The sequence below is a fragment of the Eucalyptus grandis genome, chromosome 10 (assembly GCF_016545825.1).
Source record: "Eucalyptus grandis isolate ANBG69807.140 chromosome 10, ASM1654582v1, whole genome shotgun sequence".
Lineage (NCBI taxonomy): Eukaryota > Viridiplantae > Streptophyta > Magnoliopsida > Myrtales > Myrtaceae > Eucalyptus > Eucalyptus grandis.
In genome coordinates, this window is record NC_052621.1 from 4,557,017 (window position 1) to 4,571,354 (window position 14,338).

The following is a 14,338-nucleotide window of genomic DNA, read 5'->3' on the forward strand; positions in this document are numbered from 1 at the left end:
TGCACCCCCCTGTTTTTACGGTCCAAACTCAGTCGTCACACGCATAGATTGTACCCTTTTGAATGAGAGTTAATTCATGTCTGCTCTCACCAATATCATAATGGTAGAGCAAACCCTGCCGTGTGCTCTTCAGAGATCTTGTTGAGTTAGACAAGCAGCAGTTCTTTGATTCTATCCGGGCGAAACCCCTAACAGGAGCCAAACCAAAGTCAATTTCTTGTAATGATAAGTGAGCTTGGCACAGCAAAGGATGAGAAAAGCAAACTCCTTTCATATTTCTTTTTTGGGATATCCCTCGTGTCTGTTTGTGTTTTGCGGGTGACTTTGGCAAGAAGAGAAAATATTATATATTAGCATGGTGAAGTCCTAAAGAAGCTGCATTAGGTGTGTCTGGACTTAATCTCTTAGATTAGTACAAGATCGGATGGTCGGGATAAAATAAGGACATGTCGTAATCAGTCACTCAAATTAGAAAAGATGTTGTGTGCAGTTGAGGCTGATCAAATTGATTATTCAAGGGTTATATCTGATAAGGTGGTTGGCTTGAACAATGTTTTGCGTTTCCCCCCCACGATGAGTAAATACCAATGGGTCCTCATAGGTTGGGGACCTACTGTCCTCTCTGACATAGGAAAATAAATTCTGTAGACCAATCTAATTGGGTGGGAGATATCTTGTACCCGACAATTATATTTATTCTTTTTTTGGTCTAGATGAATCATATCATCAACATACATAGTCAAATTACACGATCGTCGACGGTTATGTTTGACCCGGTTCTTCAATCATCAAATACAAGTATTCTGCTCGGTCAACATTAGTAGATGGTCCCTCGTCCTTTCGAGAATAAGCCATTTGCCTAAAATTTCCCCCCTTTAAGCGGCTTGCATAACTTTTAATTTGCGCTATGTTCTAACCAGAAGAAGGAAAGGGCAGCAAAAAACGAAATTATGACGAAGAAGCTCACTTCAGATAAGACCAAAAATTCAGGCAGTGAACATGCAGTCAGATCATTTTTCTTTACATATCAACTTCATAACGCGGTTCATTCGGAGTTCTCCTGTGCATGCCTGGGGTTTTGAGATAGTAATCTTGTAGTTAACAACGCCGGTCCACTTATATAATCCTTCATTCTTTATCGGGGAAATTCGTCCAACAATGATGTAATCATCGGAAGCATGATTGAAGGAAACTTCTACAGAGAGATTTGTCCCCATGATTGCGAATCAAGATAGCCAAGATCCTCACCTTACCAAGGAGCGCAAGAAGGAGAAGCAAAGAAAGAAAAGATAAGGATACGTTCTAAGCAAGAAAGTTAAACAAATGAAATGACTTGTCGGAGTCGGAATAAGCACGTCCCGCAGATTTAGGGAAGATTACAGTATACTTAGCTGGCTAAAGACAATTTTCTTCACATGCCAACTTCATTTTGCGGTTCATCCGGAGTTCACCTGTGCATGCCTAGGGTTTTGAGATAGTAATATTGTAGTTAGCTATACCGGTCCGCTTACATAATCCTCCCTTCTTCGTCAGGGAAATTCGTCCACCAGTGATTTAATAATAGGAAGCGTTATTGAAGGAAATTTCTCCGTAGAGAATCGTCCCCCATGTTTGCGAATCAAGATAGCCAAGATCCTCGCCTTACAATGGTTCCCAAGAAAAATGAGAAGCAAAGAAAGAAAAGAGGAGGACTTGTTCTAAGCAAGAAAGTTATTTAAATGAACTGACTTTGTTGTCGTAGGAATAAGCATGTCCTGCAATTTAGGGAACATCACAGTATACTTAGCTGGCTAAAGTCAATTTCTGTGTTCGATATCGCTCTCTCATGTCATTTTAAAGTGATAGTTGTCTGACACTTCAACAAATGTTTTACCAACCAAAACCCTGCCAAAGCGAAAATCTCTCAGCCCGAATCTAAAACTCGTGCGAAGCTCCTCAAGTAAGCCAATGTAACAGCTTTCCCGGACAAAAGATAGCTTCATCAGGTCACCAAGATCTCCGACCTCTAGGGTCAAAGAAACAAAAGCAAAAAGCAAAGAAAAGACGAATGAGTAAGCTTAAGCCTCCTCGACAGATTTGGTCAAAACTTAATTTACGTGGGATGATAATCTAGTCCATTCTCGGAGGTGGGCAGGTGATAAGATTAGCCCAGAAATCACATGAATACTCATTTGACCAGAATAGCTAGAATTTATTGTTGTTTTTTTCACCTTTTGCACCATATGAGTAGAATAGCTATTCCCTTATCTTTGCGTTCAAAGCAAAAAAAAAAAAAAGCTGTTCTTTAAGTGCAACATTATGATCATGAACATGGGTTGACCTTTTGACCAAATTTAGAGACAATGAGATTGTTCTCTTCATGTTGGATACACCAACTGTAGGGTAATTGAAATCTTAGGACGGTGTCGGTGGGCTCTCGCAATGAGCTAGATCTCCTTTGGGTTCTTGTGTTGGTGCAGGGCTTGCCCCGGTGCTGTAGAGGAAATTTATACCGTCGTCCAAGTCGAAATTGTAGATCAGCCCAGGATTCAATGGGGGCGTTGGGGGTTTTTGTGTCGGGATCCATAGTCAAAAGGGAAAGGCCCTTGTGCCATTTGGATGCCGCCTGATCCGTTTATAGCTGTTGTCCATGAAAGTAGCTAAAATGAGAATTTCTGGTAATAATAGACCCAATAAAACCCAAGCCCAGCCTAGCCCATGTTCTGTTCTCATAAGCTCATCCCTTTTTCATTTTTCTTTCTCTAGATTACTCACGTTGAAGCATGAAGCGGCGGAAAGAACAAAGACAAAAGAAGAAGCTCGCTCAAGGGAAGAGGAAAAAAAGGGGGGGAAGGGGAAAGTTCTCGCACGTGATTGATTTGGACGCCTTGATAATCCGAATTAACACCATTTCACAAGGTTAGGCAAGTAATCGAAGCTTCTGATAGTCTTATCAAAGGAATTGTCGAAATTAGGACTTGAAATTCGCATTTAAGTCAATTTTAAATTGTCGCGTTCAATTGAGGAATTTTCAGGTCACGTATATATATATATATATATAGAAATAATAATTTGGATGTTGTGAATCGATCTCAACTTGAGCTTACGATTTGCAAAGAACGAAATTTTGAAGTTAGGCCACACTTGCTAGATATTGTAATATATCAAAAGGGCTTTTTATTGATTGTAAGTGCGTTTAAAGCGGAGTTGTTGGAGGAAATTATGGTGTGAACAAGTAGCATGCAGGCCACACATTGGGGACAGCAATGGGTTTCCACCATGGGTGAGCTTTTCATTGGCCCGTATGCGTCGTTTTATCAATGAAATGATGTAATGTAGTCGAGTTATTTATCAGAATATTATTTCACTCGGTTTTTTGATATTGTTTTTCGATTAATTATTAGGAATTCGAGTGTATCAACTCCGATAATCATTTTTAACTTTCACTTGATACTATCTCTTCTTTGTGTTTATAAACTCATATTTAAAAAATGATATGGATTAGATACGTATTAGAAAACAAGTGAAGTATGATCAGTTCTTTCCTTTGTTGATCAGTTCAAATGATCGAAGACCGTGCATAACAGATGATGGAATTCTACATCGATGGGTTTTCTCTTTTCATATGGACCCATTTTAATGACATTGTTGTTCCTCTTTTGGGGTCGGATCTAGAAATTCTTTTCAAAGGGTTCCAGAGTATGTTGTTGAGGGGAAAGAGACTTAAAACAAAAGGAAAATATGACAAAAGAAAAAAAAATCAAACTAAGTAATAATATGGTGTGCAGATGTTTTAATCCGCATAAGTAGATTCTCTAGACTTAACAGTAGAGATAAATTTATTTATTTTTCCTTTCGATCAGAGATTAGATTCTTCCTTATCACCTTAGTGTGATATTCGATGATCCTACCTAACATTTTCCCAAAAGTCAGGATTGGATATATCTCGATTATATGTACTTTTCTATTAGAGTTCCAGAATTTGATATTTATTTGAAGCAAACGACATCTGCTTTTTGTTGAGCCATTTTCATTTTTGGCCTTTTGATGGACGAAGACAAGCAACATGCAAATACAGAAGAGCAACAGCTTGTTTCAGAACAATCTTGTGTAAGAAGATGGAGAAGAGGAGACTCCAGATTGATTGATTGATTAGGAAGAAGAAAGAATAAATTCAGAAACGTGTAAATTAAGTCATTTAAGGTGTGAAATTAGCGCCAGCCGTTTATATGTTGTCAAGTTTATCTATTGGAAAACAAGTGGAGTGCATCAGTTCTTTGCTATGCTGATCTGTTCAAATGAGGCAGAACTTGAGGCTTCATTTACACTTATCAACTCCATGTTAGACAATTATAAAATTGTTGAGTGATTTTCTTCATATGGGAAAACACAATAATTGGTAAACAATGGACTTAATCAATATTCTTTCTTATGAATTGATGGGGTCGTAAGTGAAAAACTAATAATAATGAGTTCAACATTTTGAGCGATATCAGATACAATGCCAACATGGATTGCAAACCAAATAGCTGGTTGATACTTGATTACGATCAAAGGAGTGATAATTCTACACTGAAATCACATTAAGACCAATAGGACTCCTGACAAAGTGAATACCATTGCTCCATGTCAGTAATCCGAACACAAAGCTCGCATTACTGCTTTTATAAGGACTGAAATCAATCCTGAAGGACATCTTTTGCCTTGCCTGAGTAAACCTGAGCTGAGCAGGATAAACTGCAATTCTAACACCCGGCGGATAGTTTATGACTGCAGTATATACTGTTGGGCCATGTCCATGATAAGTGACGGTCTGGTGAACAGACATGCTCCCTTTCATGTTGGATACCCCGATTGAAGGGTAATTGAAATCATAGGATGATGTCGGTGGGTTCTTGCAAGAAATTAGATCTCCTGTTAGGTTCTTGAGTTGTGCAGGGTTTGCCCCATTGCTGCAGAGGAAATCGATAACATCATCGGAATTGAAATCGTAGACAAGTCCTGGGTTCAATGCAGCAACGGGGTTTATGTGTCCGGATCCATAGTCAAAAGGTGACGCCTGTGTGCCGTTTGGATGCCTTCTGATTAGGTTTCGGCTATCATCCATGACAGTAGCTGAAACTGCATTATGTTTATTGAAGCAAGACAAGGTTTGGCAAAGAAAAATTTTGTGAGAACATACTGAAGTATCTAATAGAATTTTTCAAGGAAGCGTACGAACCTGTGGTCATGATGGCAGACTTGATAGCAGCTGGGCTCCAAGAAGGATAGTAAGATTTCAGAATCACAGCATCCGCGGCTGTGTGGGAGCAAGACATGGAGGTCCCCGATATTATATTATAGTTGACAGGGCGACCCGACGTGCTTGTGGTCGCCAAAGGAGACCAGGCAGCTAAAATCTTCACACCAGGTGCTGTAATATCCGGCTGCATTTAATTCAACAAACTTGAGCAAGCATCGAAAGCTACAAATCATCTTTGTCATCTATGATTTTCCAAAGACAGGAATTAAGTTTAAATGGACTATACTTTGATTATATCAGGAGTTACGACGTTTGGTCCCATGGAAGGAAACATTGTCATTGCTGGTGCTGGCTCTGTGTTCAAGACAGTTATTGTCGGTGCAATTTTAGCTGTTGGGTGCCTGCTATTACAGTTCAATCTATGCATTAGCTACTCTCACTCTTATATAAATTTCTTTCTAATGTGAATAGTTAGATCTTCTTCTTGTGCCTTACTTTTCTGTCGCCAAGTAAGATTAAAGCTCTTCGGCTTCTGCCTGACCAATTACAGCACCTGGGATTGCAAATTGGAAACCAACGTCTTGCCCAACTCGGTCAACAAGGATGATTCCCACACCACTGGCATCTCTCACTGAAAAGGCCTTCTCTCTACGATCATCACGAAGCAGCACCTCAACCATGCACAGGACCATCCTTCCCTTGACTAAGGTAGGATCCAAAGTGTTGCTCTTGCAGAAGCTGTAAACCAGGATTGTTGCGTCACTAGGATAGTTTCATGATTTTAGCAAATGGTCATTGAACCGAGACGCTGACCCAGATGATCCAAGACCATCATGTGGACGGAAATTGGAATGCTTCATTTCTTTGCCAAGAAAATGGAAATAAGATACCGTATGTTAAATAAAAAGATTAACCTGCCATTTTTGGCTGGAACTCCTTTAGCAGCTGCTTCACTCCCAAGCTATTAGCCCATACGAAGCTTCCACTTGAGAGGATTCAAAGAATAACCCTGTTAGAAGAAACTCCTTATATGCATCTTTGCCGCTATGGTTCTTTCCTTTCCATCTACACTCTGTAGTTATTTTATGCAGCTCTCACTACATTACCTTCGAAACCTTTGAATTTCCGAGAGAATATTCGAGTTAAATTGTCTATCAATGGAACTAGCGGCTACAGTAAGTATCCAAGGAGCCACATTGGAAGCAGCCCCTGGGAAAAATGAGTTTCCGGCAGATGCCAAAACGATAATCCCTCTCCTGAATGCATGGAATGCTCCTATCAAGATGGCGTCCTCAAAAAAGATTGGTTGAAGAGGGTCCGGACCCAGTGAGAGAGATAGCACATCAACACCGTGGTCTATCCCATCATCCATTGCGGTAAGGACATCTGCATCACTGCATTGACCGAACCAACATGCCTTGTAAATGGCTAGTCTAGCCCCTGGGGCCCCTCCCCGAGCAGTGCCTCGAGCTAACCCGAATAAGCTGGCATTTGGAACAACAGGTCCTGCAATCGTCGACGCGGTGTGGCTCCCATGGCCATCGGTATCTTGGGCTGACCTGAAGAAGGGTAAGTTGAAAGATTCTAAAGGGCCATTTTCTGCTTCAAGCCCTTTGAAGTAGAACCGGGCACCTACAATCTTTCTGCAAATTCCATTGCAATTATGTTAAGAAGAAGCTCCTTGGCTGGAACTATAAGTTACCCAACAGACCGACTGTTTGATTACTTCTTTTTTTCGTCAAAGCATGTCTTAGTTGCTAATAGTACCTGTTGCAGTTGGACAAGGTGAAATTTTCTCCAATGATGCATTGTCCCTTGAACTTTGCAGGAACAAGACCTAAGTCTTTATCCTTAAAGCTCTCTGATTCGGGCCAAACCACTGCAAAGAATATCAACTGAGCCTCTGTTTTCACACTGACAAAAAATTACAGGAAAAGGCAAAAACCTGAGAGCATTACCAGAGTCAATGACGCCGACAATTACATCAGAACTAGCTTCTGTTCCCCATTGGTTATACTGGTAAAGCGAGTTTAGACCTAGAAAATCCCATGAATGTGTTGTGTGGAGTTTGTTCATCTTGCTTTCAAACACAGAGATGAAAGAATCCATCTCTGTAACACAACTTCAAAAGAAATATTAAGCCCAACTGCTCCTAATGAAAAGCAGTTAGGTTACTTTTGACAACTCTTATAATGTGTCCGAACCATTCAATTGTCATCAAAGGTAGAAACCAAAATATGTGAACTTGAACATATGTGTATGGATAATCGGACATGCATTTTATTGCCGGAAAGTTGTTGGGCTTGTTCTGCTGTAAGCATGGCTGAGGAGCCTCTGAAGCTTTTGCTGTAGTGGTGAATTGCTGCCTCCCGTGCTTCATGGAGACTGACATATATAACAGAACAAGGAATAGGATAAATGCCACAATCGACAACTGTAAAGGATTTATTGCACAAATATAACTTTTGAGAATTTATTCAACTTTCATAAGTTGAATGTTTATGATCTAGACTCTCCAAAGTGAAAAGTGCGTATCCATCTACAGACCTTGGCGACACTGATGCGAGTAACTCATGGTTGGCTGTGATCACAGATTCTGGATCAGGATAGGAGTGCCTTCCCATGTAAACAATGTAATGCTGCAAAGTTTAAAAACAATGAGACAGACATAAAGAACGTGATGAGCTTTGCTAAGTTTGATGAAGAGGATGGTTCAAATTTTATCCTAACTTCAACCGTACTAGCTGAGCACAAAGAGAACAATGAAATTAGTCAATATACCAGGTTAGGAGAATCATAGCTCATCGCTGATGCGGTTTAACAAGTGACTGATTTGAGGTTGTCATTTTTAGCGGTAAATGTCTAAAAGTAAAGGGAAATTATAGTGTTGTGATAAATGGAAACTCCACTTTTTGCACCCCCTAAAAAAGAAGAAAGTACTCATGCATGTAGTGGACATGACAAACAGCGAGGTTCGATTATTCAATCCTACACATAATCTTTCATAACAATGAACTTAGATGTACATGACCAATATCTCTCTCTCTCTCTCTCTCTCTCTCTCTCTCTCTCTCTCTCTCTCACGCACAAACGAAATGCGTACCTTGGCATTGGTTGAGGCTGAGTGCACCAAAGCCAGTCTGACTAAGAAGAGTGAGATTAATGTAGCAAGTCTCATGATAAGCAGGGAAAGCTACTGTACTGTGGATTGGAAAAGTTCGAAATTGGAGGATGCTCACCGGAGCAAATGAAATGTTGCTTCTTATAGCCCAAAAAGTTACTCAAAATGGATATTAAAACAAGCTACGCCAGCTACACATCGACTTTCCTTGACATCTTATCATGTGGACTGATGTGCAAAAGATCCGTTTTTTTTTTCCTTATAAAAATGTGTTCATCAGATTCTTGAAGGAATTTCTTATGCCGGTTCATCTGTAGTGCTTTGGAACCATCGCCTCATTAGTCTGGACTCTACTGTCGGGTGCATTGTCCACATAAAATAGTTGGAAAGACAGTTTCAACTTCCAGTGACTGGGTTGAAGGTTTCAAAGCCGGAGGACATATTCAAATCCTCAAGATGGAAAACAACTGAAGGTACAAGTGTCCAAGAAAGAAGTGTAGATCCTGTCAAGTTTATACATTAGCTAAAAGTCGAAGCTTGATCAGTTCTTTTCTCTGTCGATCAGTTCAAATGAGCCAAAACCAAGCATGACAGACAACCTCTATCTATGGGTTCCATCTGTTCATTTGGACTCATTTCAATGGCATCGTTTTTCCTCTTTATGGTACGGATCTAGTAATTCTTTCTGATAAATTTAAATCCGATCACTAATCACAGATACGAGTTGTTCAAATTCTTGACAAGCTACCATCATTTGGTATACTTAAGTGAAAATATCGTGGATAAACGTTAGTTTATTCCCCAGACTTGACAGCAGATATGAATTTCTTTCTTGCCGCATTACCATGATTATCTATGATCTTCACTTCACCTTTTCCCAAAAGCCACGATTGGATATATCTGAATTATATTTATTCTTTTTCTCATTAGAATTCAGGAACAAAATTTTTTATAAAGCAAATGGCATCCGCCATTTGTTGAGCCATTTTCATGTCTGGCTTTTCAATGGCAAACGACCAGCAGCATGCAAACACAGGAAGGACAACAGCTTGTTTCAGAACAATGTTGTGGAGAAGACGGAGGAGGAGGCCCAGGAGTGATTGATTAGAAAGGAAAAAGAAAATGAAATTTGGGGGGGGTTGGTTGTGTTTGGTTTTCAGATAGATATTTGTCTTCAGTGGGGTTTTTACGGTCGGTTAAACTCAAAATGGTGTGAATTGAGCCATTTAAGGCGTGAAATTAGCGTGGTTCGTTTATATATTGTCAAGAATATCTGTTGGAAGACAAGTTCGAATGAGGCAGAACTGTGCATAATGGACAGTGGAATTCGTTTATCAACGGCTTCTTTCTTTTCGTTGTGAACTTCTCCAGTGAATTTTCTCTTTCCAGACACGGGCTAGGAACTTTTTCCAATGGATGTAAAACCGGCCACTAATAACAGATAGAATTTGTTCAGTTATAAAATTGCTGAGTGATTTTCTTGATATGGGAAAACATAATAATTGATAAACTATTGATTTAATCATTCATCTTTCTTAGAAATTGAAGAAAAGTCCATAATCATGAGTTTAACATTTTGAACGATGTAAGATACCGTAGGAACATGGATTTCAAACCAGATAGTTTTTTAATGTTTGATGACAATATTAAGGATTGATACTCCTACACAGAAATCGCTTTAAGACCGACAGGACTCCTGACAGTGTGAACACCGTTGCTCCATGTCAGTGGTCCGAACACAGAGCTTCTATTACTGCTTTTGTAAGAACTGAAATCAATCCTGAAGGACATTCTTTGCCCTGCCCGAGTAAACCTGAGCTGAGCAGGATAAACCGCAACTCTTAACGCCTGGAGGAAAATCCATATTCACAGTATAAACTGTCAGGGCCTTGTCCGTAATAAGTCACTGTCCTGTGTACAGACATGTTCCCTTTCATGTTGGATCCACCACTTGAAAAATAATTGAAATCATAGGATGGTATTGGCGGGTTCTTGCAATAAAGTAGCTGTCCTGTGAGGCTCTTGAGTTGTGCAGGGTTTGCCCCAGTACTGCAGAGGAAATTTATGACATCATAGAAATTGAAATCGTAGATGAGCCCAGGATCCAATGCAGCGGTGGGATTTATGTGCCCAGAGTAGTCAAAAGGTGAGGCCACAGCCGTGACGTTTGGATGACATCTGATGGGGGTGTTGTCCATGAGCGTAGCTGAATACGCGTGACATTTCTCGAAGTAAGAAAAGGGTTAGTAGAGAGAGCATATTATCAGGAGATGTAAAAAATTGTAATGCATCTCCTGTACCAAATTACAGCCAATTGGGTTGATCAAGCCTAGCCAGGAAAGCACTAGTGGTATAACTCTTCTATCAGATATTTGGACGGAATTTGCACCCAGGAATTAACAACTATAAGCACTTGTTGTAGGAGGAAAGCTTTTCGAACAACAGAACTGTCAACTGAATTAAAGCAAAAAGCAAAAGCAGGCGTCTTAAAATTTCTAAAAGAATTTTTCTTGAGGAAGCATACCAACCTGTGGTCATGAGTGCAGACTTAATTGAAGCTGGACTCCAAGAAGGATGGGCAGATTTCAGAATCGCAGCAATGACGGCCGGGTGGGGGCAGGACATGGAGGTCCCTGAGATTATGTTGTAGTTCCCCATGTGACTATAGCCAACATTGGAGACAGGCAGCCAAAATGTTAGCACAGGGTGCTGTAACATCTTGCTGCAATAACAATTCAAACAAAATCCAATATAGAATTGTTATAAATTTGCTTAAGAGAAAAAAACTAATCAAGTAGATAATATATATAGAGTTGACTGATAAAATCTGGAGATCTGGCGTTCGGTTCCATGGAAGAAAATATTTTTATTGCTGGTGGTGGCTTCATGTTTGAGACTAACTGATGGATCGATTTTAGCCATTGGATACCAGTTATAAAGAAGGTCCACGCATTAGCTTCTATCATTCTTGCATGAAAATTTTCCTAGTATTTATTATGGTCAGAGCTGCTTCTTGGGCCTTTGATCATAAATTGTTGAAAACTATTTAGACTTACTTTGCCATAGCCATATAACGTAGAAGCTCTTCCGCTTCTGCCAGACTTTACAGTGCTGGGGATTGCGACTTGAAAGCCAGCATCTGGGGCAACTAAATCAATGATGATGATTCTGACACCACCAGCACCTGCTACAGATAAGGCCTTGTCTCTATGATTGTCATCAAGGAGAGACTCAAGCATGCACAGGATAATTCTTCCCTGGACTAAGGTAGGATACAGAGTGTTGTTCTTCCAGTAGCTGTAAACCAATGATACATCGACACAGATAATCCAAGACCATTAATTCGAAAGAAAATGTATTTAATATTTGGCCAAGGAAATTGCAATAAGAAATTGTAAGGCAAATACAAAGATCACCTAGCATTTTTGGCTGAAACTTCCTCGAGCAGCTGCATCACTCCCCGCAATCAGCCCATATGAAGCTTCCATTTTGAGAGGATTGATTTAAAGAATAACCCTATTTGAGGATACTCCTTCAGCACAACTCTCAACAACATGCATTTTTACGCCACTATGATTCTTTCATTTACATTTACAATCTGTACTAAAACAGTTATTACCGCATTACCATCAAAACCTTTGAGTTTATGAGATTTATGTTCGAGTTAAATTCTCTATCTACAGAACTAGCAGCTACAGTGAGTATCCAAGAAAGGGCAGCAGGCCCTGGGAAAAATGAGTTTCCTGCAGGCACTGAGACAAAGACCCTCTCCTAAATGCATGGATTGCGCCGATCGAGATGGGATTCAGGAAATAGACTGGTTGGGGAGGGGATGGACCCATTGAAGAGATAGAACATCAACGCTGTCAACTATCCCGTCATCCATCGCAGCAAGAACATTGGCTTCAGTGCACATGTTGAACCAACAAGCCTTGTAAATGGCTAGTCTTGTGCTGGGGGCCCCTCCCCAAGCAGCGCCTTGGGCCATCCCCAATAAGCCAGTGTTTGGAACCACAGATCCTGCAATCGTTGAGGCGGTGTGGCTCCCATGCCAATCATTGTCTCAGGCTGACCTGAAGAAGGTTCCGTTGAATGACTAGAGAGGACCAGCGTCTGCTTCAAGCCCTTTGAAGCCATGCACCTAGGATTTTTCTGGATATTCCATCTCAACTGTGTCACTTGAGAAGTTCTTAGGCTCAAACTGTTTGTCAATTAGTAAAATGGGCCAACCGTTAAATTAATTCCCTTTTTATATTATGGCACGTTAGCAACTACCTGTCGTAGTTGGACAATGTGAAATTATCTCCAGGGATGCAATGTGCCTTGAACTTTTGAGGAACAGGACCCAAGTCTTTGTCACTGAGGCTCTCTGACTTAGGTCAAATCCCTGCAAAGAGTATTAACTATAGCGTTCTCTTTGTTTTGATGATGAAAAACCAAAGGAAAGGGCAAAGATTTGTAGCATTACCAGAGTCAATGACACCACCAACGACATTGGAAATTGTATCTGTTCCCAGTTGGTTATACTGGTGAAGCAAGTTTACTCCTAGAAAGTCCCACGAATGCGTCGTGTGAACTTCATTCATTTGCTCTCAAACATGGAGACGACGGAGTCAATTTCTGCAACACAAGTTCAAAAGAGACAAACTCAGTCCCTATAGCCAATGGAACTCCATTAGCTACTTTTGATCATTCACCTAACCTACTGAAACCTTGCAATTCTGAAAAGTGAGGTACGAACAGCAATAAGGAAACATAGATACATAAAGTGATAATCGGACATGCATTTTTCTAATCTGCAAGTTTCTGGGCTTTCTGTGGTGTAACCATGACTGAAGCATCTAAAGGTATTGCTGTAATGGTGAAGCATTGCGTCACGTGCTTGTCAAGACTGACATATATATAGTAGCATATTAGTAAGTTTCACCTGAATTAGAGCTATTAAATGTCTCTCTGAAGTTTGAATCGATTGCATAGCTTCCAAACACTGAAGCAAGCAACTCATGGTTGGCTATGATCACAGAATCTTGATTTGGATGGGAGTGGCTCCCCATGTAAACTATGTAATGCTGCATAATTAGAGGAAAATAAGAGGATTTATACAAGGTTCACCAGTGTAAAATACCTTTTATACGAGCAGTCAGGAAATGAAAAGTCCCATCGTGGTAAAACTGGAAACTGCATGCGCGCCAGCGCCAGAACCTTGCTTGTTAATTTTTTGTCACACCATCAGTACACAACATAAAAATCCACGATTATATGTAACTCAGTTGCTTTGAACGTGATGCTAAAGGTTCTTTGCTTCCATCCCACATTCCTACTCTTTTACTTGTCCGGCAGAAGAATATAATGAAAGAATGCATTAGGCCGAGTAATGACTCGTAATAACAATTCACAATTTGATGTGCTTTAACAAATTACCAATGTCGGTTGCCATTTTCTTAGGCAAAAAGTTACCATATTCTAATAGAAATGGAGTTACGGCACATGAACAAGTAACTGTGTGACTTTATCGGCCATGACTAATGTAGTTGGCATCAATATTCTTTTGTAAGGATGACCTAATGCGATATATATACCTTGGCGTTGGTAGAGACCGAGTGCACCGAAGCAAGCCTAACTAGGAAGAGAAGTGAGATAATTGTGGCAAGCTTCATGATAAAAGGCTAAGCTACTCTGTGATTGATGAGAAAGGTGGAAAGGAGTTTCTCGGCTGGGCAATGCCATTGCGCTTGGTATAGCCCCAAAAGCTACCCGGGAGGGAAACCGATTTAAAATAGCCAAAGCTGGCTTGACATCGATTTTCCTGGGGAATTTATTATGTGGACGATGCACTGAGATTGAGAGTTTAGCCTATGTTCAGAAAGCTGTTAATCAGATTGTGGAACTCCTATTGCCAGCTTGGAACCAAGCTCTTCATTATGTAAACTGGTCCGTCTTCATGGAAAGATAGTTTCGACTGGTTGGATTTAGCCAGAGGCTACCTTGAAAAAAGG

General features: G+C 40.3%; 1 pseudogene; it reads right to left on the minus strand.

Moving 5' to 3' along the window:
• Positions 1-4,546: 4,546 nt before the first annotated feature.
• LOC104423417 lies at positions 4,547-12,972 on the minus strand (annotated as a pseudogene).
• Positions 12,973-14,338: the final 1,366 nt, after the last annotated feature.